Here is a 27,233-nt window from a genome sequence, read left to right on the forward strand (position 1 = left end):
CATTGGCAAACTCAAATAGAGAGGTATAGTATAGATCTCTAATAGTCAGGAGTGTGGCCAAGCCTTCTGCAGCAGAGAACTTCTCATCACTTAAAAAGTAGCTTCTGGTGTGCAAACTGGGCCTTAGTAGAGATAGCATAATTAAATTATGTGCATAATTAAATTATTTGAAGGCATAATTAGATTATTTGAAGGTATAATTGCATTATTTGAGGGCATAATTAAATTATTTAAATGGAGCCTAGACTTCATGTCCTCAACCTCTATTATACTAATGCCTCACTTTCAGCTCATGACAAATTCCTTGCCTATGACAAACTAAGGGAAAAAAATCACACTTGGTTCACAGATGACTTAGGGTAATATGCTAGTGCTTAAAATTGGCCTACTGACATAATACAGACCCCCTCAAGAGTGGCCCTAAAGGAGAGAGAAAAAAAGCAAAGCATCCTAATGGGTAGATTTGTAATCAGTATACTTAATAGCATGATTTGTCTGGAGAAGTGGCTAGAAGGAGGAATAACCATGGTCTTCTGGGTAGTAGCAAATGGCTTGGCCAGTTAAGGACCTGGAAGTAACAATAGTAGAAGACTGTAGATAAGGAATTCTGAGGAATTCTGAGATATATGGTGGCCTTAAGGCAGTGGACACTGTTTCTCTTGTTGATCCTCATCAGTGAGAATTCATCCCAGAGGAGACCCTCAACCTCCAGGGAGAATAAATTACCACATGCATATTAGCCAGCTTCTCTCCTTGGCCATTTCATGTTTGCACAATGGGCCCATAAATCAAATAGTCATGGTGATAGGAATACAGACAATGGAAGGGCTTACTAGTAGGCTTGCCTATTCACTGCCAGTACTAGCCTTTATTGTGGAGCCATTCCTCCAGGAGAATAACCAACCACTTGGTGGAAGACTGACTATATGAGAACCCTTACCTTTGCATTACTTCCCTTCCAGAGAGGGTGATCTCAAATCACTGCCCAATAAACCTCCTACACACTCATCTCTGTTTCAGAGTCAGCTTCTTGGGGAACCCAACATGTGACACTCGGACAAGACACCAGCCTGGGAATAACACCTTGGGGAGTTGTATACAACTTTATGTTTTCTATCTGTTAGGGATACATGAGGATATACAGGGATATACATGATAATATGCACATATATTGATGGTGGTCTGTCTCTAATAGCTAGAGTTTGAGAATCAAGGGGTTAAAAGAACAGCACATCTAATTATCCATCCCTAAGAACCCACTGGGGAATTTTGTTTTGCATTCCCATAATCTTAGTCACTAATGGATTAGAAATCCTAGTTGAGGGGAGAGGGCAGAAAGCACTTCTGTGAAGGTACACAGTTAGGATTCTACTGATCTTGAAGGGTCGACTACCACCTGATCAGTTTGCTCTTCATGTTAGGAGACCAGCAGACACAGAAGGAGTTCCTGAGATGGTAAGGGAATTACATGAAGAGCCAAGGTTGCTCCACCCCATGGGAATAGAGAGAGTATGTCTGGAATCCAGGGGATGCTGTGGAATAGATCCTGATGTTTTCATACCTGATCCCATCAGTATAAAGGGGAAATTGTAACAACCACAGCCAAATGAGGGCAAGGAAACTGATGTGTTAGATCTCTATGGGACAAAGGGCTACATCGTCCCATAGGCCAGCCTACCCCAGCCAGCAGAAGGGCTGACTGAGGCTGAGGGAAATTAGTGATATAAAAGGTAGATTTAAATACCAACTAAGTCTTCAGGAAAGTTGCTGTAATGAGAACAGTACCTGTTTCACTAACTCTCTTGCCTTGGGTCACTCAGAGATTACAGCTAATCAGCGCAATGAAAGGGACTTTGTGACTGATAAAACCCATCATTTCTCTCTCAGGAAAGAATGGAATGAATAGTGTTCTCACCAAAAAAAAAAGTCAATGAAAGAAAAGAAAAATTGCTCCTTTTATCCCTTTAGTAAGACAGGAGCTGGATGTCACAGAGGGCACAATCTGTGTGATACTGGTGGGGACAATGTCAGGCACTGCGGGTGCATCACACCAGTTCTTGAACCTTCGCCCATCTCTTCCCGAGCTCTGCATGATTTCTCATTCAGTTTCCACAGTTGCCTCACCTTCTACCTGTGCCTCCCCTTTTTCTTTCTTTTCTCACCGGTGCTGCCCCATTAAAGCTGCCGCAGAACCCCACCTAATTGGTGCCCACAAACACAAACACAATCAGAAAACTCAGGGAAGTTAACACCCTTGACAAAGGGAAACAAGGGCTAGGAGATCAATTTTTTCCTATCTCTCCTTTCCCATGCAAGGACAGTTCTGAGACGTGATTTATATAACTTCTCAGAGATGGGATCCCGTGGTTTGAGCAATTAATTACACTGATGGCCAGCTGGATAGCATCTTCATGTGGACTCTCTCCCTGCTAGTACTTGCATTACTCGCCTGTCCCTCCTGCTACCTGAGATTACACTTCATAAAAATAAGAGCATAGAAGCCTTCTGCCTAAGTTTCTGTTTTCTTGGGAACTAAAAAAGGCTAAGACAGTTATTATTGCTGTTGTTATTACTACCTCATAGATTTTTTAAGAAGAGTATCATTATCGACTCATTTAAAATGCTTAGAAGCAATGCCTAAGCAGACACTATCATCGCCAACATTACCATCACCATTGTTATTACCTTCCCAGCCACATTTCCTGACCCAGCCTCTGCCCTGCTCAAACTTACATTCTATATAAATTGAACTTGTGTATAAAAATCAGAGGATATGTTCTAAGGTGTTCCTGCATGGAGGGTGCAGGAAGACAGAGAGAATACTAGGAGTGGCAGCTGGGACCATGCTGAGGTGGTCCCCAAAATCTTCAGGCCATTCCAAACCTTGCTAATATCCCCCCCTTCGGGACTCATACATCACTAACTCTGTCCAAACCAAGCAAGGTTACTTTTGATTTTATGGTGTTCTACCATATTTAATTTATTTATACACATGTGTATACACACACCCATGTGCACACACCCCAATACTGCCTTTCTATAAAAACTAAAGGACCTAGTTGAATACCCCTCCTAGGGTCCCAATTCAGGCTGAGTAGATTTGGGTATTTGATGAGAGTTTGCTGCCTGACTGCTGAGCAGGCTGAAGTAGATTCTTCTCATTGTTCCCTCATGGTGCCTTTTCTTAACACTCAGTTGTTCATCTCACCTGTCTAGATGCACAGCAAAGCATGACGTACTTGTCTTTAGTGTTTCTTTCCCACAGTTTCATGGCTGCTGCTTCCCTCACGACGCTTTTCTTAGGCAGAGAAATCTAGCTTTCTGTGGAAAGAGTAAAAAAAAGCCCCCACATCTCCTAAGTCTTCATGGAATATTCTGTTCCACCCTACAGCCTGGCCACCCTAGTGAGCCTGGGCACCCCTCCTTCACCATAGAACTGTGCCTTGCCCGCCTTGGAAGAATTTGTGTGGTTGTGTGGGATCAGGGGAGAGATGCAGTCAAAGTTGAGAAAAATAGCAAATATCCCCCTTGCCTGCCCCCAGATTTTCTGTGGTCCACACCTAGCTCTTAGGCCGAGTATAGGGAATTTACAAGTAAATGATGTGGGATAGATAGGAGGGAAGTTCTTCTAAATTACCTTCACGTTTTCCTGTAATCATTTTTCTTTGTCTATTTCAGCAGTGTTCATGTCACAAACTGTCTGCCTCCAGGACTGGCTCTTGCTCTTGCTATTTTAATTTTCTCTCACCATTTTTGAAATTAAAGGGGCTCTATTTTTATTCCAGACTTGCCTCCCTCCCCCTCCCTCTCACCAGATTGCTTGGAATATTATCTGTCAAGAGGGAACAAAACCTGCTTTCTCTACCCCCAGTATTGCTAAGCTTTTCATCTCTGTCAACCAGAGGGGACAGCAGCTGTTAGTGGGGCTTCCTTTGCATATATCAAACTCTAGGCGAGATGAGACCCACAGGGCTCAGCATGTGCTGCAGAGTTCTTTGCCAACTTTGTTACCTTTGCAGCTCACTCCTTATACTTAGATGGATTTCTCACTTAAGGAGGGTCTTTTCCTTGAGGACCTACAAAAAATAATCACCCTCATGGATTTCTTTGAACATCAGATGTTTTAATCCTTGAGGAAAAATATTTAAAGACCTTCAGCTCTACTGCTCTAAAAAAATGGTAATTTTCATAAATATTGTTTTGATATTTTGAAAATAGATACAACCAAAGTTGTACCCATAAGGATTAAAGGCACAATGAACAAAACACCCCATGCATAACTGAAGAAAGTTCTGACTTTTAGTTCAAACCTAACAAGCCTACATTTTTATACGTAAGGATAATCAGTATATTGTCGGTTGGGAATAAATGGTAGTAAATGGGTCAATTGGAACTCTAAATATACCAGAGCCCATAAACTTTTTTAGAAGAAAAAAAAAAGAATATCACAAAGAAATATGCCTTTACCAAGATACTCTCTACCCAAATCAAACACCTCTTTATCCGCAGCTCTCACTTGCCCTCCAGTCTCCTGCAGCACTGTTCTGGTTAGGTTTATCTGGTTATAAAGAAGAAACTCAGTCAAATCACTTCAAGGAACACTGGGCTCATTGAAAGGATGCACAGGCACAGGAGTCCCAGGACAAGCAAAACCCAGACTTCAGTGCTGGCGATTATGGGTCCAAGATAATTCCAGAGGGAAGAGTGTTACGGATCATCTTTATGGCATATAAAGTGATCTGCCATCAACATCACTGAGCAACTTTCCGCGGATCCGTGTCTTTACACCAAATGGCCCTCTCACTCTGCTCTCCACCTATCTCTCCCCAATGTTAACACTTTTACTGACTTAGACTTTGTTCCCGCATATGCTTCCATCTCCCAAAGGGGAGAAGAAAGGAAAGAACATGAGTCTTTGCTCTCAGCTGGCAATGTTCAGTCTCTCCCTATTTCCTGGTGCAAACTCCAGAGTCTGATCCAGTTGCATTGATTTGTCGCTGTTTTATTATTTGCACTAGGCCATATTATAGGTAGCCGCCTAGCCTATAGACTGGCTGCCTTGGTGTCATATGACCACCTTTGGTCTAATCAGTAGTCACAGCACACAAAGACCATTATACCCTGAACCGACCATGAACCTAGGTGGGAATCAGGGCGTGGCAGCCACAATGAGTGACTTGGGCACATCAAGCCTTTATGTTCCTTCTGACAGGACTTAGCACTTAACTATGCATAATGTTAGGCTGCTTGCTAATTTTCTTATGTGTTCAAATCTCTTATTCTGAGCTATTACATAAGTTACTTGGAGGCAAAGAGCATTTTTTTAGAATCCTGTGTTCTCCATAACACCTGACACAGGAAGGGACTTGCACTGTAAGCACTCAATATATATTAATTTACTGACTGCCTCAAGAACCTGCTTAAAACAACAAACAAACAAAAATAGCTTGTTCTTGAGACGATGTACACCAAACCCAATCTCCATATGCCTTTGTGTTCTCTAATTCTGTATTACAGTTTTACTACTTACTGTATCTACTTAGATACTAACATGTCCCACCAAGACTAGTAGTTGTATGTGGTTATCCATTTCCCAAAAAACCGCACGTTAAGGCACTAGAAGATTCTGAAAAAAACTCACAGGTTAACTTTTTACTGCTTGAGGAAAGAAGATTCAATATAGGTTGAAACAGGAGTCCTTATGTAACCCTGGCTCAGACAAACTACTTTAATATTTTTAGGCATTCTGGTTCTTTGTAGTTCTGCTGACACTTAGCCTTCCCCTGTGTCCCAATTACCTAAGTCTCCTCAAGGTCTAAAGCAGCCCCAGAAGTGATGTGTCCATAAAGAAGCAGAGCTCTTTCCCCTCTTTGTGTTTCAGGAGGCACTAGATGCAGAAAGAGGATGTTGACCTGCTCCACCTCAGAACCACTACACTCGTGAAATTCTACAGTTGGAAAACCCCTGCTGGTTCACTATATTTTAAAACTGAGGCAAGATAGTGTAGCAGTTCAGAGCATGGGTTTGGGAGTTATTCAAGACTGGATTCAAGCCCAGCCCCACTACTTACTCGTGGTTGTGGGCAATTAATGAGACTTCTTTAATCCAGGGAATTTTCTTCTAGAAAATGAGAATTGAAAAAATAGTCATAGAAATTATTAATCAGGTGCCTGGATCATAGGAAGTAGTCAGTAAATGTTAAGTTGATTTTAATTATATAATCTACTTTCCTTAATTTACAATGAGTAACTTAAGACCAGAGAGGTAAAGTGAACTAAGGTTGTACTTCTGCATACAAACAGAGGAAGATCTTGCCACTAACAATTGAATGCAATAATTGAGTGGTCTTTTTTAAAAAAAATAAAAAATAGATAAAAGTTCTTTCTCTGATCCATGTTATAGGCAAATGAATGGATGTTCCAGGCAAGATAAGTAAACTACATGTACTCAATGCTTTCTCCCTCCCAGACAGTGGCCAGATACAAAGTAGCAAATAGAAAATGTGAATAAACCATAGTCCTGCCTTTTAAGTACCTACAAGTGATTTGAAGAAACAAAAGATAATCCTTACTAACTAGTAAAATATTTTATTTTTTTAATATATTTTTTATTTTATTGATTATGCCATTACATTTATTCTATTCCCCCCTTCATTCCCCTCTACCCTGCATACCCCTCCCCCACCATACCTCCCTTTAGTTCATGAACACGTCTCAAGTTCTTTAGATTCTATATTTCCCCTATTATTCTTACCCTCCACCCTATTTTCTATCTACTGTCTATGCTACTTATTTTCTATACCTTCTCCCCCCCTTCTCCTCCTCCCACTCTCCTGTTGCTAATCCTCCATGTGATCTTCATTTCTATGGTTCACTCCTGATCTAGTTGTCCTCTTAATTTGCTTTTATTTTAGGTGTGGTTGTTAATAAGTGTGAGTTTGCTGTCCTTTCACTGTTCATCTTTTTTATCTTCTTTTTCTTAGGCAAGTTCCTTTAATATTTCATATAATAAGGGCTTGGTGATGATGAACTCCTTGAATTTGATCATATCTGAGAAGCACTTTATCTGTCCTTCCATTCTAAATGAAAGCTTTGCTGGATAGAGCAATCTTGGTTGTAGGTCTTTGGTTTTCATGACTTGGAATACTTCTTTCCAGCCCCTTCTTGCCTGGAAGGTCTCTTTTGAGAAATCCGCTGACAGTCTGATGGGACCTCCTTTGTAGGTGACTGTCCCCTTATCTCTTGCTGCTTCCAGAATTCTCTCCTTCATTTTAATATTGGCTAATATACTGATGATGTGCCTTGGTTTGTTCCTTCTTGGGTCCAACTTCTTTGGGACTCTCTGAGCTTCCTGGATTTCCTGGAAATCTATGTCCTTTGCCAGATTGGGGAAATTCTCTTTTATTATTTGTTCAAATAAAGTTTCCACTCGTGACTGTTCCTCTTCCCCTTCTGGTACTCCTATAATTCGGATGTTGGGGTGTTTAAAGATGTCCTGGAGGTTCCTAAGCCTCTCCTCATTTTTTTGAATTCTTGTTTCTTCATATTTTTCTGTTTGGTCATCTTTTCCTTCCTTCTGGTCTGCTCCCTTGATTGGAGTCCCAGTTTCCTTTCCATTACTATTGGTTTCCTGTGCATTTCCATTCATTTCAATTAGTTTAGCCTTCATATGTTCCTCTAATTTGTGACTAAAATCAACCAGTTCTGTGAGCATCCTGATCAGCAGTGTTTTGAACTGTGCATCTGAACATTTGGCTATTTCTTCATTGCTTAGATTTATTGGCTCTGGGGCTCTGAGTTGTTCTTGAGCCATGTTTTGATCTGTTTATGCCTGTTACGAATGAGGAGAGGTGCCTTAGATGTTCACCAGGGTAGTGCTACCCAGGTCGATGGTTTATGATGCTGTATGTGGGGGCGGGGTCAGAGAGGAAGCAATGGCGGTCCTCTCTGGTCCCCTAGTCTGCCTCACCACTCGCCCCCGCCTGTTTATCTGAGCGCAAATGTGCAAGCTCACCACCCTGCGCCAGGGCCCGCTCACTCTGTCTCAATGCTCTTCACTGGTTTATCTGCGCACAAATGTGCGACCGCAGACAGCCAGCCTCACCATGCCTTCCCTGGGTCCACCCGTAGCTACCCTGCACCTAGGATCCGCGCCCTTGGCTGCCTGCACACCGCTCGGGTCAGAGATCTTTTTTTCTGACCCACTCTGCTGCTGGCTTCGCCCCTCTCACCGGTTTAGCTGAGTGGTTTGTTATTTTCAGACTCTGTATTGTTCGATTTTCTATGGTTTGGTTGCATTTATTGTTGTTAAAAACTTTGTTGTTTTTAGATTTGGTTGTGTGAGGAAGCAAAGTGTTTCCACCTACGCCTCCATCTTGGCGGAAGTCCCTAGTAAAACATTTTCTAAGCAAATGCCAGGTAGGTGGAACAGGTCAAGCATTTCTAAGAATAAGGAGGTGAAATATATCACTTACCTGGAGCAGTCAGAGGAAGCTTTTTGATAGGATGGGGCCTTAAGAAGGGGTGATATACAAAGGACATACTATAGAATTGCACACTTAAAACCTATAAAATTTTATTAGCCAATGTTACCCCAATAAATTTAATTTTGAAAATAATAAAATACATGTTAAGGGGGGAGAGGAGGTGATGGAGTTTTTCTTGCCCAGTGGCAGGGGGAAGGAAGGGAAAAATGTAAATGGGATTGCACTTAGTTACTAGAGAAGCCATCACCAAAGTCTCTCTTTTCTACCTAATTTAGGGATTTCACAGGAATGTAGCTTTATAGCAGTAAAATCTCACTTACACAAGAGATTTTGGGAAATAAAATTTTATTTCATTCAAAGATCATTCTTTAAGTCCTTTTCCATTTTGTTTTTTTGGTACATTAAACATTCTCCTAAGTGAGTGCAAAATGTGACTAATTCAGGGACAAAAGTTATACATGTAAATGTAGCACTCTAGTAATACCAGGGCAATGTTGTCCTTCATGATCATTAAATAAACATTTCCTTTTACCTATTAATTTGCTTAATAAACCTCCCTCTTTTAAATAAATAAAAGCACATTTCCATTTGTCTTCTGCCATCGGTTCCTGACTCCATGTGTTCTTTGGGGAAGCCAGCCCAGACAGAAGGGGCCCAACAGTGTGTGTGTGTGTGTGTGCACTGCCTCCCGGAGGCCCACACCACATCCTCAGTGTTGCCTCGGACCTATGTTGCAGCTGCACCTTCAGCAGACTGTTCCAACACTCCACTAGGCCACTGCCTCCAGGTGGTGCAATAAGTTAAACACCATCAGTATATAAGGTGAGAGATGCTGGTGAGGACCACAGGGCTCCGAGGTACACAGCCATTGTATGTGCCCCCTGCCCCAATGGGATACAGCTGAGTACACCTGACTTTATGACTCACGGATTTCAACAAGACCTGACAACTGATGGGAAGTTCTGAACTTATGGTTACTAAGTGCCCACGTGATCAGGTCTTTATTTTGTCTCTTCAAGGCACTGTTAGCATATCAAGAGCTGTTTTTTCAAAAGGTATAAAGACCTTGCTCCAAAAACTCAGGGGTCTGCATTACTATTCTCACCATGATAAGGTTTGTCAGATCAAACAGCCCAAGCAACAGAGCTGCTTGTGCGGCAGCCTGGACCTGTTGCGATACCTTTCTTGTTTTGGAGCCTGTTCAAAGATGGCAGTCTCTCATGTCGCCAAATACATGGGCCCAAAGACCATTCCTAAATTTGGAATACAATACCTTTAAAAACCCATTGCTATCAACAAGTTAAGTTCTGTGGTAGCTTCTCTACTATTAGGCTTGGTCCGCAAAGGAGAGCAAACACTGGATTCTTAATGATGCCGGTGCACCTTTTACAAGTGCCTTTCTGGTGGCCTTGGTAAGTGCTGTGTGTCCTCTGCCCCTTCCCATGGAACACAGTCCTCTGGTGGATCTTCTAACCTCACCTAATATTGCTACTCCCAACATTCCTACTTCCCTGAGACTTCTTCCCCCAGTATCTGCAGTGGCAATTCTGACATTTCCCTTTCACTTAGCTTGGGCCATCCTTTTTTTTTCTTGCTTTTAGAAGTCACCCCAGCAGTGAATATGCCAGGGTAGTAAATAATTTATCCTAAGAAAGTATCTAGAAGCCCATAAATCTTCCTTACCCAATCTTATATTCTGACCCCTTAAGAATGCTCAAAATCCAATACCAGGGGGACTCTCCTAGCTCATGTAAGTACATGCTGACTAGGTTTTATAACTCCTCTAGGTATACCATTTCTCTCTTATCAGGCCCAGGATATTCTCGAATGGGACATGCTATTATTTAATCCTAGCTATAGGCCTAGAGGCTGAGAGAACTGGAGTCGTACCTTGAATGGGAAATCTGTTACCATGCAGGAGAATGGCCTACAGTGGCTTCTCACATGAAAGGGGTGTGCATGAGCTCTTAGTAGGGAAAGGGGCCATCTCTGCAAGCTCTGAGAATTCAGAAGAGTTTAGAGAGCCAACTACTGGATGACAGGCATCATGCTGTTCTCATCCCACATGTCGGTATGGGGACAGTTTTCTCAATCAGGGATATAACTATCCCATTAGAAACCTGCCTCAGCAGCATAATCAATTATCTTTGAAGCTCATGACTATTAATTCTGAGTTTGGTCTTTGTCTTCTCTTCCAATGCTAGAGATAAAGGCCTTTTAAAAAATACCAAAAAGGACTTCTCACCACCTTAGTTAGCAAATTTTAACTGCCTTCAGCCCTTTATTATCTTTCTAACAAGTATCGGTGCCACTTAACAAGTGGACAATGCCATTTTTCTTGTATGAATTTGTCCCCTGTTCTTTTCAAATACCTAAACCATTACACTGAAATATTCTTTCAATTCACCAAAGAAAGTACTGCAATTGGGCCTACATTTGATGCCAGAGACTATCTGTGCCTCCACACACCACCTGGGGCAGGGGTCTTCTTGCCAACCCAGCAGTGAGTGATCCAGACCCAAAACTGCATCTTACCATCTGTTTTCTCCAAGCACTTTGCAAGCTACTGTGTCAGTTGGGTCCTTTGGGAAGCAGGTGCTGAGACAGTTAAGAATACAGATTGAAGTGTAACACTTGTGAAAAGAAAATAAAAAAGGAATATTGGGCAGGGGGAGCTGGCAGACCATAATGCATATTGAACATCTCTGCCCACCCAGTGAGAATCTTTGAAGCAATGATCATCTATTACGAGAGTCCCAGCTCAAAGGCTAAAGAGAGTGGACCTGAACAAGTACACATCGGGAGGCTGCCAGTGAACCCCACTCCTTCAACTGAGTAATGGATTCTTTCCTGAAGAAGGGTCTGAGCAATGAACCTCAGTATCTGCCACTATGATAGCTAAAATCATGAGGTGTTACCCTATATTGACATAATTAGGACCAAACTATCCCTAGTGGGCATTTGGACAAATGCTACATAGCTTAGTAAGGCCCTCAACCTTCTCTCATCCCCAAAAGCCTCTAACTTCCTCTGAAGTTTCCCCTTGTGTTTATCTAGATATTTTCTTGATATCTCTATGTCACAGGAGATTAGGAATAACCTCAGAGAGAAAGGCAAGTTTAAATAGTACCCTCACCTTCAAAACTCTCTTCTATTTACTAACTAGCTTTTTGTAAAGAAGTCAACCAAAAAATCAAGTTATATCTGAAAATTCCCCAATCAGACTCTAAATGTCATACAGCTCCCAAGTTGGCATCTTTCAAGTGAAACTACATTAGTCAGGTAGAAAATGCTGAAAATAAAAATAACAGCCCATTCTTGGACTTTATGATGTTCACAGGATTTCTGAACATGGGTTGGAAATCACTCAGTGCTCAGAACAGAGTAGAAAAGACATTCACACTATAAGTTGTAGGGGACCAGTTTGTCTTGGCCTGGCAAATGTGACTTAGCTCTGTATGGAAAACCTATAGATGCGAGGTGGTGGGCAGGAGCCAGATCTTCAAACCGAGTTTTCCCACGGGAATCAGGCCTAGAAAATACTTAGACTGTTATGGCTTGCTCTTGCTAAAACTCCCTCACCCTGGTCTAAAACAACAAATGTGTATTGTCTATCTTCAAGGTAACTTCCAAAGCCTGTGTGAGCTCTCCCAAGGACAGAGCTAATGAGCTCATTGCCATCCCCCTCTGCATGCTATTTTTATTTCCTTGAATGTACCTAGAATGTAGACAGTAATGTTCTATGTGATAGATAATAAATTTTTCTTTGATGTAAGACCCAAGGAAAACAATAAAAGCCTGTCTAGGCAAGGGTCGGGGCACTCCCCTCTTGAGGGAGTAGCCGAGGCACCACAGGCACTCTCCCCTTGAGAGAGTAGTCGTGCCTGTTCCCTTTTTCCACACAGGGTTGTTGTCACCTGTGCATTGATTCTCATCGTAAACCACAACAGGTGGACTCTGCTGGACAGGGTCTGCCACAATAAGTCCCTGCTTGAGAGCTATTGCTCAATGGAGTAGCTCTCCAAGAGCCGAAAACACTATCATTTTCCTTTTTGTTTATCTTTATTGTTTTGTTTCATTACCACTTAGTCCCCTTATACCCTCCTCTCCCCAGCAATCATCACACTATTGTCCATGTCCATGAGTCCTTTTTCCTTTTGCTCAGTCCCTCCACCTTCTAACCCCCAACCCTTAGCTGTCATCCTGCTCTCCATCTATGAGTCTGCCCCCATTTTCCTTGTTAGTTCTGTTTGTTCATTAGACTCCACATATGAGTGAAATCGTATGGTATTTGTCTTTCTCTGACTGGCTTATTTCACTTAGCATAATGTTCTCCAGGTCCACCCATACTGTTGCAAAGGGTAAAATTTTCTTCTTTTTTATACCCAAGTAGTATTCCATTGTGTAAATGTCCCATAGTTTCTTTATCCACTCATCTACTGATGGACACTTGGGCTGTTTCCATATCTTGGTGATTGTAAATAATGCTGCAATGAACATAGGGGTGCTTATGTTCTGTCAAATTAGAAAAAAAAACACTATCATTTTAAGAGTCATTCCATTTGTTGGCAATTTAGGGAAACTTTGGACATTCTCAAAAAGAGTGAATATCTAGCCCCTAAGAACTCAAGTATCTTATTCCCCCAGGAGAATTCCTAGGGATCTAAGAACATGTCCACCTGGATTAAAATAGTACTTAATTATCATTAAGTTAAATGCTAATGTTATCAAAGAATGATCTTGTTCAGGAGCTTGGAGAGGTTCTTCGCAGGAAGTGAATAAAGTTCTGATGACCCTTAGAAAAAAGAGGGGTAAAAGAATTGGAGGGAAAAAAGAACAGGGTTTTCAATGCTCTGTGGCCCCAGAGGCCAAGGAAGACATAGGGAAAATTGGGACTCAGCCAAATGAAATGCCATCTGAGCTCAGGGAGAAGAACCATGGGACACTGACCATAGACATTCACTAAGACCTCAGAATTCTGGGGTCACCGGCTGGGCTGATGGTTCAGGGGACCAGGAGAAAGTCACTTTTTCCTAAGGCAAAGTATAGGAATAGCCACTTCCCACATCCCCAAAGACCATGGAAAGTGAGCTCATGGGGATAGAAATAAGGTCAGCTATCAAGAAAAGCCAGTGACCTTGAGTTTGGGGCAGAAGAAGCAGGTGAGGCATAGCCATATAATTTGTGGGGCCTTGTGAAAAATTAATATGTGGGGCCCTTTGTTCAAAGATTATTAAAATTTTCAAGATACAACAAATGAGCATTAAGCCAAGTGCAGGCCCTTCTGAGCAAGGGGCCCCCTGCCACTATACAGGTTGCAAACTCATGAATCTACCACTGAAGAAACTGATTATATTAGTCACTTATTGCTGAATGAAAAAAAAAATTTACCCTACATTTAAAGAAAGGAGCACCAAAGATATCAGAGGCACATCTTAAAATTTCCATAGCTGCCCTCTGGTCAGAAATTATTCATATTCTCCCACATACAAAATGGACTCACCTCTCAGGACCCCTCGAAAGTCTCATCCCTTTATGTCTCCAACTCAATATCTAGGATACTGGTATCTAAATCAAGTCCAAGGAAGTATGACCAATAGCTGATTGTCTATTGCTGCAGCTACCCCACAATTCAGAGCATTAAAACAATAAACACTTCCTATCAAAGTTTCTGTGACCAAGAATTCAGGAACAGCTTGACTAGGTGGTCTGGCTCAGAAACTCTCATGAAGCTACAGGCATCTGCGGCCGAACAATCCACTTCCGAATGACTCCCTCAAGTGACTGTTGGCAGGAGGCTGCAATTAATTCCCAGCTGCATGGGTTCTTCCTTTGGGCTGCCTGAATGGGGAAAAAGGCTCTCCCCAACCCAAGTAGGTGATGCAAGCAAGAGAACAAAAAGAAGTGGATGCCTTTTATGAACTAATTTCAGACATTACACACTGTCACTTCCACCACTTTCTGTTTATTAGAAACAAGTCCGTAAGTCCAACCCTCACTTGAAGGGAGAGTAACTAAGCTCCACATCTGCAAGACGGAGAGATATCAAAGCATGTTGTCACCAATTTTAAAACTACCATACTGACCAATTCAGTACATACATGGAGCATTCTTTCACTAAAGAACACTTTCTTATAAGCATATTCTTAGTTGCACAAAAGGCAATGGTAGATAGAATATCCAAGAAAACACCAAAGATCGGTGAAAGACAGGTGAGGAGGAGCACAGTGGGTCAAGAAATCTGTGGGGAAATCCAGATGCCAAGGGAGAAAAACTCTTCAGATAGCACTCAGGCAAGGGTTAAAAAATGATAAGGTACAAAAATGATACAATTATCAGGCAACATTTTTCCAATGGAGATTATAATTCACAAAAAGCCTTTATAATATAGTAGAAAGAACACTCAATTTAACATCAGGGATCTTGAGTTATAGTTCTGAATTGGCAATATTCTACTTGTGTGATACTCAACAAAGCATTTTGCCATTTAGAGAGAGAGAGATTAATTGTATGAGATTATATCAGCCCTAATTTTTTCACAGGATGTTCTAAGGAGCAAATAATATGTCACAATAGCCAAAGTTGTGTATCTAAAATGAATCAGAGATCTGGAAATGCCTCTCTAGACATGCAGGAAAAAACCTACACTTCAGCGGTTGCAAGGGACTGAATGTTTGCATGCCCTAAATTCATGTGTTGAAACTCTAATTCAATGTAATGTTATCTGGAGGTGGGGCCTTTGGGAGGTAATTAGGTTCTGAGGCTGGAACCCTCATGAAGGGAATTAGAGCCCTTATAAGAAGAGGCCAGAGAGCTAACCAGCCCTCCGTCAAGTGAAGAATCGAGAAAACGGCAGTCTGCAACCTGGAAGAGGGCCCTGACCAGGACCTGACCATGCTGGCACCCAAATTTCACAGCCCCCAGAACTTCCAGCCCCCAGACTTCCAGCCCCCAGACCTGTCAGAAGTAAATTTCTGTTGTTTATAAGTCACTTGATCTGTGGTCATTTGTTTTAGCAGCCCAAACCAACTAAGACAAGGGTTAAGAACTTCCAAGCAATTAGGAAAAAAACACCTGTCAACTGACACCTCCAGCAGAGCAATGAATGGAGGAAAGCAAGACTCCCAGTCAATCCCACAGCTTCACGGCTATAAAGGGGCTTAATCTCCTCTGTCAGTGTCACCTTAAAAAGCCTGAGGGTAAAACCCAGAATATTGAATCTTGGAATCCTTGAATTTTATGTCCATATCTGGACCTGATGACTGTGACCAGGTAGACACAGTGCTGTGATCCAAGCAGTAGCCATCCTAGTGTGTGCGGGGCCCATGCGCCTGTGACACAGAGGGGCAGACTAACCCCCACATGCAGGTATATTAGAATGTGGGAATGGAGAAATAGGAATGTCTACAAGAAAGAACAGGCTGAAAAAAAAAGGGAAGGAACTCTGAGCAAATAAAATAATACTTATATGTTTCAAGGAGAGAAAGAAAGAAAAGAGAGAGGGGGAGAGAAAGGGAGGAAGGAAGGAAGGGAGAGAGGGAGGGAGGGAGGAAAGGGAGGAACTCGGGCAAAGTAAAAAGGTAAAGTCATTGAAGAGAACTGAAAATACAAGGTCAGTCTATCCCATGTCCTATTTTCATAAGCTAAAAAAGGTGCAAGGAAAGAGCGCTGTACCTTCTGAGTCTGACCACAGAAAACTACTGGCCTCCCCAGATGAGTTATGTCAAGTGAGAAGCATTTAGGGTAGGGAAGAATGACACCAAGCCCTGGAAAGGGGGAAATAGGCACTTATGGACTCTCGGGATGATTGTCTAGATAAGACTGAAGGTAGCTGGGAATAAAGATAGTAGAGACTTTGCTGGTGCTGCTGTGAGTCAGAACAAAATGTAACATTGATTTATGCCTTAATTATATTGCCTGGCTGTTGTTGCTTGGGAAACCAGTGACTACTGAATATTAATGCCAAAGAGCTAAGTAAATTAAGTATCAACTTTAGAAGTGACAGCAAACATCTATTGAAAGGAGGCAGAAAGCAACCAACATTTATAGAGCACCTGTCATTTCAAGCTCTGGACTAGGAAATTTACATTAGGTTTCATTTAATCTTTGTAAACCCTTTACGTGGTTATAGAATACAAGCTCATTGAGGGCTGAGTTTTTGTATGTTTGATTATTGCTGTATCCCTAGAACCTAACACAATTCCTGCGACTTAGAAAGCACTCAAAAAGTATTTGCTATAAATAAATAAATAAATAAATAAATAAATAAATAAATAAAATTGCCTCAGTTTCTCAGATGGTAAAACTGAGATTCAAATAGAGTAATTAAATTGCTGAAAGTGAGATATGTAACAAAGATATTAAACCTAATCTGTCTGACATTATCAAATCCTACCTCCTTGCAAGTCATTTTCTACAAAATGTAGAACTTCCAAAAAATATCTGACTCTAGCTATTATTCACACTCTGAACACTTCCAGAAAGAATAGGAAGGTCCTAGTCTAGTAAGCATAAGAAAGCTGGAGTGGCTATATTAATATCAAAGAAGACCCCAGAGCGAGGGACAAACAAGGACATTACATAATTATAGGGGATTTGGATATTGACTATCAGCTTGTGCTGGTATCACATTATTTGCCTCCTGATGAAAGACCACACACCCACCTATCGTCTTGCCAAAGGAATTGATCATAAATATGACAAATACTTTGCATCAGCTGCCAACTTGCATTAAATTCAAAAGAACAGAGAAGCATGGTGAAGTGCACCATTAACCTGAAATCAACAAAATCCAGACTGTGAGTAGTGCTGGTCTAATGCCCCAGATTCTTTAGATAAATTATAAGGAAAATGAAGGGATGGAAGAATACTGTAAGTTAAAAGTGACATGAAAGCCACCAAAAAGGGCAAAGACGAAAACACAGTATTTAGTGATGCAAGAAGAAATTACTATAAAAGCCTGGTGAGGGCTTTTTTACTTTGAAGGGAAGGAGAGGATGGAAATTATAATGGGCACACAGAGGAACTTCTGTGCTGGGTGGCAAACTTCTGTTTCCTGGCCTGGGTGACAGTTACAAGAGTACTGGCCTCATAGTAACTCACTAAGCTATATATTTGCATTATGTGGCTCTTATTATCTTCTTTTAGCTTATAATAAAAAGATTAAGAAAAAAAGCAATGTTATCTCACAGCTCAGAACTAAAAGAAGTCATATAAAAGTTGAAAGATGGAGGCTTGACAAAAGATAGATCCTCAAGAAGGACTAAAATCCCTCAGGATCATGCAGAATAAATTCAAAGCAAAAAATATGAACAGGGAAAAGCAGACTCCCTATTTATGACAGAATGATTCATGTTAACAGGTTTCTACAAAAGCAGAAATGACTGTTAAGAAGTGGGCTCTTCAGTCCTTCTTAACCAGAACTCTTCTTGTCTTTTTGGTTCAAAGTCCAAGGTTGGCAACATTACTCAGAGACACTAGTTACTCACTAAGCATTCAGATTTCTGGATTAAAATTAATTGCATCCAGGTTACAACAGTGATGTGATGTGATCAAAGGAATGCTGTCAGCCAGCTAAGGAATCCTGCAGAGAGGTCTCCCTTGTTCAGAGTGACTTGCTTAGATTCCACATTATCAGGTTAAATTGGAAATTATCAAGGTCTTTTGATGACTACTTAGACGACCTACCACCAAACTCCCTATTAATATGCATACTATATATGCATAGAACCACACATAAAAATTACTTGTCAGAGTGCCAAAGCTTCACAGGCACTTTCCCTAACACACAATAGTCAAACATTTTTATCCTTCTAATTATTGTAGCCACAGTATTTGATTCAATGTGTGCTACATGGTGACAGGAATATATACACTGTGATTCTTCAAATATTGAACATTCAGTGCTTTTAGCCTTCATTTTCTCTATTTTACCTAAGCACCTCGGTGATTTTCATGGAGTTTGCTAACGCCAGCATTTCTAGCTATAATTATGATAAAATAACTGCTATTTGGATTCTCACAGTGTAAGAGTTTTAGACTGGAAGCCAGAAAATCTGGTTTTAGTCTAAACTCTGTCATTAACTAACTATGTGACCCTGGTCAAAGAACCCTCTAGGAAAGAATTTAGTTTTTTCATCTGTACAATATAAGTGTTGGATTATATCTGAGAGTCAAAGAGTATTTTGACTTTAATGGAGGGCTCATGGTGTTGAAGGTTTGTTCGATTTCAAAAGGAACAAGTCTCTAATCATATCAGGTGTCACCTCAGACACATTTTCAGGTCTGCGATTGACATTTGGTGCAGGAGACCACACACAGTTTGCTGCTCTGCTTCTGAGATCAGAGTTCCAAGCCTGGATACGCCAAACCCCAGGCTTCCAACAGATGATAGTCCATCATAGATCGACCAATGGAGAGCTTTGGGAATTGTGAATGTTGCACACTTTCCCCCTTTTAAACAGACTTATTTAAGCCCTACAGGCTTATTTTTCACTCATCAAATTGTCGAAACTTAAAAGAATGACAGCACCCAGGGTGGGCATAGCAATGGGTGAAGGTGCACTGCTGCCCACTGTTTGGTGAAGAGAGTGCTGGTAAAATCGTTTGGATGTCGATTTGATAGGACATATCACAACTTTACATCTCATGCCCTTTGACTCAGCAATTTCAATTATTGGAATCCACCCTATTAAGAAAGGTGTATTATTGGTACATAAATATATGCATGTGAGGGAGTGAGTTTTATTACCTTATTTGTAATAGTCAAAACTAGAACAAATTCAAGTACTAATCAACTGAGGATTGGTTGAATAAAATTAAGTATAGTCAAACAGTGAAATCCATTCAGTTATTTAAAAGAGTGAGGAATATCTATATATACTGATACATAAGAAATTATTCAATAAAAATTATATAAACATATCATTTTAAACATAATATAGAATATAGCCCCACTCATGAAAGTGTAAATGTCCATGTAGATATGCACATATATTCATGTAGATATACATGTGTGATAGACAAGCCTGCATAGGCATAGGAAAAATCTGAAAGATGACTATGCACGGCAGACATTTGTCTTGACAACGTACCTCTTGATCTTCTACTGCAGGGAGCACAACTTACTGATGGACCCTGGCTGCTGTGCTCCGAAATCCACTACTGTGTTAGCTACAGTAGTGGCTAAACTAAATGTAACTAAAGCCACACTCCCCAGAGGCTGATCCCAGCCAGTGAATAAATGCATCAGAGATATTAAGGCAGGCCTATTTCTGGGAAATGCATGATTCCCGACAGGAGACTATCTCAAAGACTCCCCACTTGCCTGGTCTAAATTAGAACTGTATCACAATCTAAGACCTTGCTTCCCTCCTCTCCTCTCTTCTTCACAGGGCTCAGACCTGCTTTGCCAACCAATGGCTCTCCTCATTTCCTCTGACACGCCTCATTGTCCCTCACAGGTGTTTTCCCTGATAAATCTCTTGCATATCTAATCCTTAGCTGGCATCTGTTTCCCAGAGTACCCAGACTAACACTAAGTTACTGTGGTTGACTTAGGGAAGTAAAAGCATAGGTAATTTTTTTCTGCAAGCAATATTACCTTTGCAAACTTAAAGATTCAAAAATAATAGTAGTAGCAACAATCTCCATGTGATTAAGGTGAATCGTTTTACTGCATGAACTCATGGGAGCACATGCAGACTCGCATACAAATACACTGTCCCCCCCGCATCAACAGAGCAGGTAATGACTCCTACTAATGTGTGAACAGCACTTTATAGTTTTTATTCTTATTAGATCCCCACCGTGGGTCTGGCAAACAGGTAGATTTTGCAGTATGAACCTCTTTTTTTAACATTTTTACTTAATATATTGGGGTTATATTGGTTAATAAAACTATGCAGGTATCAAGTATACAACTCTATAATACATCATCTGTGGCAAAATAGGTATATTTGTCTTCTTCTATGTCTTCACATTGTACTTGTGTTCAGGCATAATCTACAATCTGGACCCTGAAAATGGAGAGAGGCATTGAGGGCAGACCTGAGATTCAGATCAGACTAGAGGAGAAGTCTGGAACAAGATGAACCAAGTCATGACAGAGTGAATCCTATAAATTCTCCTAATACTATTTAAAACTAACAAATAAGTCAAGAATTTCAAACTACTGTGAGACCTACATGCTATTACCTTCAAGAGTAACCTAGAGAAATGGAAATAAGAAGTTAGAGAGTGGAACATGGGAATATAGAAGACTAGAGCACCATAAATGAGAAATGGGAGCTAATTTCAGTAATTAGCTGGAGATGAAATTCTTCTTTAATAGAGGGTAGGAAATGTTTGAGAAATTAGAGGCATTGTGAGTAAAATCAAGAGCTGAATCACCACTGAATCAAACACCTATACAGAAGGCAGCATTAATTTTCTCCAGCAGCCCTCCTTAAAGAGGACCAGAAGTCTGATATCTTCAGCCCAGAAGAGGTGGAAAAGAAAAATAACAGATGGATGCTGTATCAACACCCACAACCTCGAAGCTAATTTTTTAAAGTCAGAATCCCAAGGGTTCGATAATCATTAAAGTATGAGATTACCGCACCATTCTACCTCTAGAAACCATCTAAGAGAGGAGGGTGCCAATTCCCACATTAGGATGGCAAGAGGTCAGGCAGAAGTCAAGGAGAGTTCTCCAAGAAGTCTGTGGCCAATGGCTGGACACAGCCAGCAGAATCTTGATATCCTAAGCACACACTCAAAGAGCAGCAGCTATGCACATGGACAGAATGGCTGAGACAAAGTTAAACAGCTGGGGGAGAATAGGACCAAGCACCTGTGGGAAAAGGGCAAAATGAATGCCAGGTAATGTTGTATCCAGACCACGATGGGCTGCTGGGGTCAGCATCCCAGGAGGAAACAGTAAAGAAAGAAAAAGATATAGAAAGAAGGCGGCTGAGGTGGAGATAGGCTCTTTATTTCTTCTCCAAAAGCCAGGTTTGTGACAAACTCCTGGGGGCTATTTTCAATGTTTGGTGCATATGGTCCTTCTCGATCTGCTTTGCACTAAAATGGCACCTCTGGGTGTCACATGTTCCCTTTAGAGCTACATCGGGACATGACTCAACACAAGCACTTCCTGCCCGAGCCTGAGCTTCCCCAGCACTGTTCGTCTTCTGGAGAGCTCCTTCCTGCCTTCCTTCTACCTCACATGCCTCCATCAGCACATGTACTTCTGCAATGCTAAGGATCCAGCTCAACCGGCACTTTGTTAAGCATCAATTTTCCAGGACAGTCTTCACTTCAAATACCTGGTTGTCTCCCAAAAGCATAAAACTATATGAGAAGTTCCATTATTTCCACATCTAAATTATGTCCTCTTGTACCCAGAAACAGCATTAAAATTCTCTTGCATAATTTTCATCCCAATTTCTACTTTAAAATAGACTATTAATCCATTACCAAAGGATATGAGCCTTGCATGGCCAACAACTGGCCTGAACACCACAGCTTCCTCCTTCTAAACATAAGGCAGCAGTTGTTAGAGCACAGAGCTCTTGCCATTGAAGCCCCATTCTACCTCAGCATCTTCAGAGCAATAGAATCTAGGCTAAGAGTCACTGTCAGTCAATTATACATTTCTTTGTAGATTTATTTATACTAAGATTTCACTTTCCAATAGGTTAATGTAGTGTCCCATACAATTCTCTCTTACCTAGCTATCTGTATTCCAAGATAAAGACCTGTATTTTAAATCTCATCTTGCACAGTAAATCTTTTTAAAAGAAGGCATATGTGTTCATAGTTCCTTTATCCAAGGAATGTGTCCCTAACTTCAGGACTTCATGAGTTCGAGGAGATGGGTAAAACAGAGCTTGGAGCCCTTCCTTAGCTTCAAATGGAATCATGTGGGTGCCAGAGACAAGCCCCCTGTGTAAGTCAGACTTTTATTCAGATAAGGACTTGGTAGGCCTTCATGAAATAAAGTGACTAAGTCATGAGTCCACCTTATATCATAGCAAAATGACAAAAATGCAGACGCTCTACGTTCACCAGAACTACCCGAGTGGGAAGAGTGGAAGTGGTTGTTCTCACTCTCTACATCTTCTCACACCATTGGAAATGCAATGCACACATCCATAAGAGGATGATTTGCAGATGTGTTTATTGTAACAGAGCTATTTCAGAAAATGTGTGGTGTCTGGGGGATCATTTTAAGAATGACAATTAGCATTCGTGTACTGCCTCCAGAAGTATTTCTGTGTTAGTAATGCTGTTTAATTTCTGAATCTATAATGTCACATTTTACGAGTTCAAACAAAGATGGAGACAAGACTCAACACCGGCTGAGCTGCCTGAGGACTGTGTACAGGGATAGTAATAGTAACCTGAAACTTTTGGAGCAGTTGCTGTAATTTTCCATTTCAGCCCCAATTTCAAATACTGAACTGCAGGGTACAGACACTGACCTGGCTCCTTAGTAAATGTATAGTGAATAGTTTTGGGAATTTGAATAAAAAGTGTAGTGAAATATCTTCTTTTGAACACAGAAGAAAAGACAGGTTGGTTGCCAGTTCTGGACTGTGTTTAATGACCAAAAATCATAAGGATAATATATTCACAAGCTTTTTTCTTTTCAAGCTAAAACCACTGTAATGAGATTGTAAAAATGGAAAGCCAAGTCTTTTTGTGCTTTGGTTCTCAACTTGGAGGTACCTGCAGAATTGGAATTTGCAAAGACCTTGGGACTAGGCCCTTATATATTTTAAGGGTGCACTATAATAAATCTTAGAAACACACTAAATGACTACCAATCAGACAATAGTAGAAGGAAGTTGCCATCACCTGCACAAAATGGCTGCACAAATATGAAGCCATTAAAGTTGTCTTTAAAGAATTTGTAATTCAGCCCTGGCTAGTGTAGCTCAGTGGATTGAGCTGGGGCCTGTGAACCAGTGGATCACGGTTTGATTCCCAGTCAGGGCACATGCCTGGGTTGCAGGCCAGTTCCCAGCAGGGGACCCATGAGTGGCAAGCATACATTGATATTTCTCTCCCTCTCTCCTTCCCTTCTTCTCTAAAGATAAATAGATAAAATCTTTAAAAAAAAGAATTTGTAATTAAATCGGTAAATATGTAGAAACACAAGCATTTTGACAGAGGTTATCCTCTGTGGAGAAAGTCTAAAAGTGAAGAATGGTAAAGAACTTACTTGTCATTATTATACTATCTGAATTTTTATTATAAAGTTATTTTTATTTAAAAAATAACTGAGGGTGCAGTATAATTACACAAAGTAATGAACTTATCTCTATATTTTTTCTTCATACTTTTCTATATTTTCTAAATATTCTTCACAAAAGATGCATTACTTTTTACCAAAGGGAAATATACATATTTTTAAAGATGTCACAAAAATCTATTAAAAACTCATTTTGAGCCCTGGCCTGGTGGCTCAGCTGGTTGGAGTGTCGTCCCAAACTCCAAAGCATTGCAGTTTCCATCTCCAGTCTGGGAACACACCCAGGTGGCGGGTTCTATCCCCAGCCAGAGCGTGTTCAGGCAGAAACAAATATACGTTTCTCTCTCACATCAGTGCTTCTCTCTCTCTCTCCCTTCCTCTTTATCTACAAAACATATATTTTGGGTTGGCCAAAAAGTCCATGTGGTTTTTTCTATAAGATAGCACTTAGTTGTCTTTAACTTCATTCAAAACAATTTTGTTAGATTATATTGTCACAGCTGACATATCAATGTGGATTTAAAAACCTTTCCAAAATTGGTGACTATTTGTGTAGCCCTTTTAATATTGAAATGGAAGAAAATACATAGTTTTGACATGTTAGGCTTTATTATTTCAAGAAAAGTGAAAATGCAACTGAAATTTAAAAATTTGGTCAGTGTTGGTGAAGGTGCTGTGACTGATGGAATGTGTCAAAAGTGGTTTGTGAAGTTTTGTGCTGGAGATTTCTCACTGGGCAATGCTCCACAGTCAGGTAGACCAGCTGAAGCTGTCAGTGATCTAAGCGACACATTAATAGAGAACAATCAACATTATACCACACAGGAGAGAGACAACATATTCAAAATATCCAAATCAATAAAGTTGAAGATTAATTGGTGAAAGTGAAAATTGTGTTTTTTTATTTTACAGAAAAAAACAAAATGGGCTTTTTGGACAACCCAATATATATCTCCTTGGATGAGGATTTAAAGAAAAAAACCTTACTTTGATAAGGTGAGAAACCCTGGGCACAACCTGAGGGGTTTTCCCTCACTGTACTCACTGTAGAACATGAGACGCTGGCTCTCCGAACTTGGCAGGACAGAGTCTTCTGAGAGAATAGGCACAAACCATAAAGTTTACATACCACGAAGAGGTTTAAGTAACATTGTCACACAATATGACTTTGAACGAAGGGTCTCTAGCATACTCAAACCCCAGTTTACATGGGAGTTACTCCTTCTTGTTACTGAATGTCCAAGAATTGCGTAGCTAGGAAATGTGAAAAATATTCACTATGAAAAACTAGAAGATATGAGCCGGAGACTAAGATAGGTTTACTTTTTTCCTTTAAAAGGAAAAAGGATAAAGACAAATACTAAAATATTAACAATAAAGGTTTTATATTACTGAAGTATTTATAAACTCATTTAAAAACTAGTTAATAACTAAATTACATTGGATTGTCCAGGTCTCCCTTTCTAGAGACAACAAGAAGATAACCCTCAATGGCAAGACAGGAAGACATTCAGGAACGTTGTTAAGAAGAGGAAGCAAATGATACAGCCCTAGGCACAGCATGATTCCACTGACTGTGTGAGTCTGTGTGTAGATGAATGGGTGGAAGGATGGCTCAACAAACAGATGAATAGATAAAAGGAAAGAAAGGAGTGAGGGACAGAGAGAAGTTTGTAGGAAGAGAAGGGGGGAATTAATTGTCAGCTTCTCAGATTGGTGTTTCTGAGTGGTAGAACTCTATATTTACCTTTTAGTCCCTACCTTATTTTTGTTCCTTGACCTTTCTGACTTTTCTAGAATAAACATGATGACTTCTTTAGTGCTTAAGTTAAACTGATACTGGTGAAGGAATTGGCCCTGGGAACTGAATGTACTTTCCTTTAACTTGTCCACTCTCCTAAAGCAAGTCTTAAGAAAAACGGCAATATAGTCTCAAGTCAGGCTTAGTAAAGTTCAACCAGCCTAGCTATGATAGAACTTGAATTTCAACCCAGGCTTTTGAATATTAAAAGTGATTTGTTCTGAAGTCTTTGCCAAGGGGTTTCAAGTATTTCCATTTTAGCAAAACAAGAAGGCATCCTTTCTGTGTCCAAAGGAAACTTCACAGATTAATCTCAGAACTAATGGCCTCCATAAGTCAAAAATAAATTTATACGCTAGTTACAAAGATCAATTTGTGCTCTCTGTAAAGAAAGGATGTTGGGTCTGTTTTTGGCTCATTGCTTCTTTTTAAGCCTTCTGAAGAACCAGGTTGAAAAATTCCTCCCCAGGAACTGGGAGTTGGGAGGAGGGGGCTGCTGTGAAGGAAATGAAATCGGGGGTATTACTGACTGCTCCAAACTTACATTTTGCAAAATAAATGTATATTCTATTTCCACAGAGCTCAGCTCACTGGTTTGCAGAACAATCTGGTACTTTCATCAGGAAGAGTGATTACTACATGGGTAGTTGCTGGAAACAATATCTATTGTCCTGATTACTCACTGTCAAGAATTCCTTGTAATCAGATCAGTGAAACATTATTATCTAAGAGCAGTCCCCACAGAGTCCCTCACGCTGATATCTGTGCACTGTTGCAGAGGAGGGTTTAGCCTGCACTGTCTGAACACAGGAACACAAGTTCCCCGAACTGCTTCAGCAGTTTCTACTGAAAATGCCATCCTCAAACCCACTTCTTCCTGCCACCAAACCCAACAATCCAACTGAACGACACTGAAGTGCAACCTCATGGGCCATGCAGTCAGGCTCATACATGCATGTTTGATTACTTGAGCAAGCAATGTGTCCAGGAAACATAAAAGTATCATTGATGCCAAAAATGGCAACCAAGATGATGATTAGAGAAGAAAAATAAAGTTATTAGAAGCTTTGCTCAGAAAGACTCTGTTTCCTGAGTAGCTGAAGATTCTTTACATGAATCTCAGTTTGAAACAAGAAGGATTTCAGAACTTGGAACTTGCATGAAAATCCTTCCAAGCCTTCCAGGGGAGCCAGATAAGGACAAGGGCCAAGGATAGGCTAGGTCCGGCACTCAGAATTAAGATTCATATCCCAAGTTCTGCACTTGGATTCTCTACCCACTTGGTCCATGTTTGCCTCAGGGCTCGGCCTGTCCTCTCACCACCATGGAAGTCCCCCTGTTCCATTCATTGCATCTCACGACCAGTTTAGCAGGTCTCATTGTGCTCTGGAAGCTTGACTTGAGACTTTATTGTTGTTTTTGTTAAGACTTGCTTTGGGGAGTGGACAAATCAAAAGGAAGTTCATGCCATTCCCAGGCAGAGGTCACTGAGAAGAGTTTCTCAGAAGAGCCTCACCCAGCGAATTATCATGGCCTGAGGAATCTGGGTCCAGTGAACCAATGGTCCTCTGGAGGTGGGTAGTTCCAGACAGTTCCACTCACCATGTTGCTTACTTGCTTCAGAGAAGGGTTTGTGGTTCTTTGTTGCATAATATGGCATTCCCTGCCAAAAATAGTATTGACTTGTCCTAGTAATCCCAATTTCCAGA

At 40.8% G+C, this 27,233-nt stretch overlaps 1 long non-coding RNA gene across 1 annotated transcript in view; it reads right to left on the reverse strand.

The window, feature by feature from the left end:
• Nucleotides 1-3,184: 3,184 nt before the first annotated feature.
• LOC128628117 (uncharacterized) overlaps nucleotides 3,185-27,233 on the reverse strand; it is a 37,973-nt gene continuing 13,924 nt past the window's right edge. Inside the window, exon 3 of the long non-coding RNA XR_008392446.1 lies at nucleotides 3,185-3,321. This is a non-coding gene — a long non-coding RNA (uncharacterized LOC128628117). The remainder of the gene's footprint in view (nucleotides 3,322-27,233) is intronic.

This window comes from Artibeus jamaicensis, unplaced genomic scaffold (genome assembly GCF_021234435.1).
Source record: "Artibeus jamaicensis isolate MK-2021 breed Jamaican fruit bat unplaced genomic scaffold, CSHL_Jam_final contig_548, whole genome shotgun sequence".
Lineage (NCBI taxonomy): Eukaryota > Metazoa > Chordata > Mammalia > Chiroptera > Phyllostomidae > Artibeus > Artibeus jamaicensis.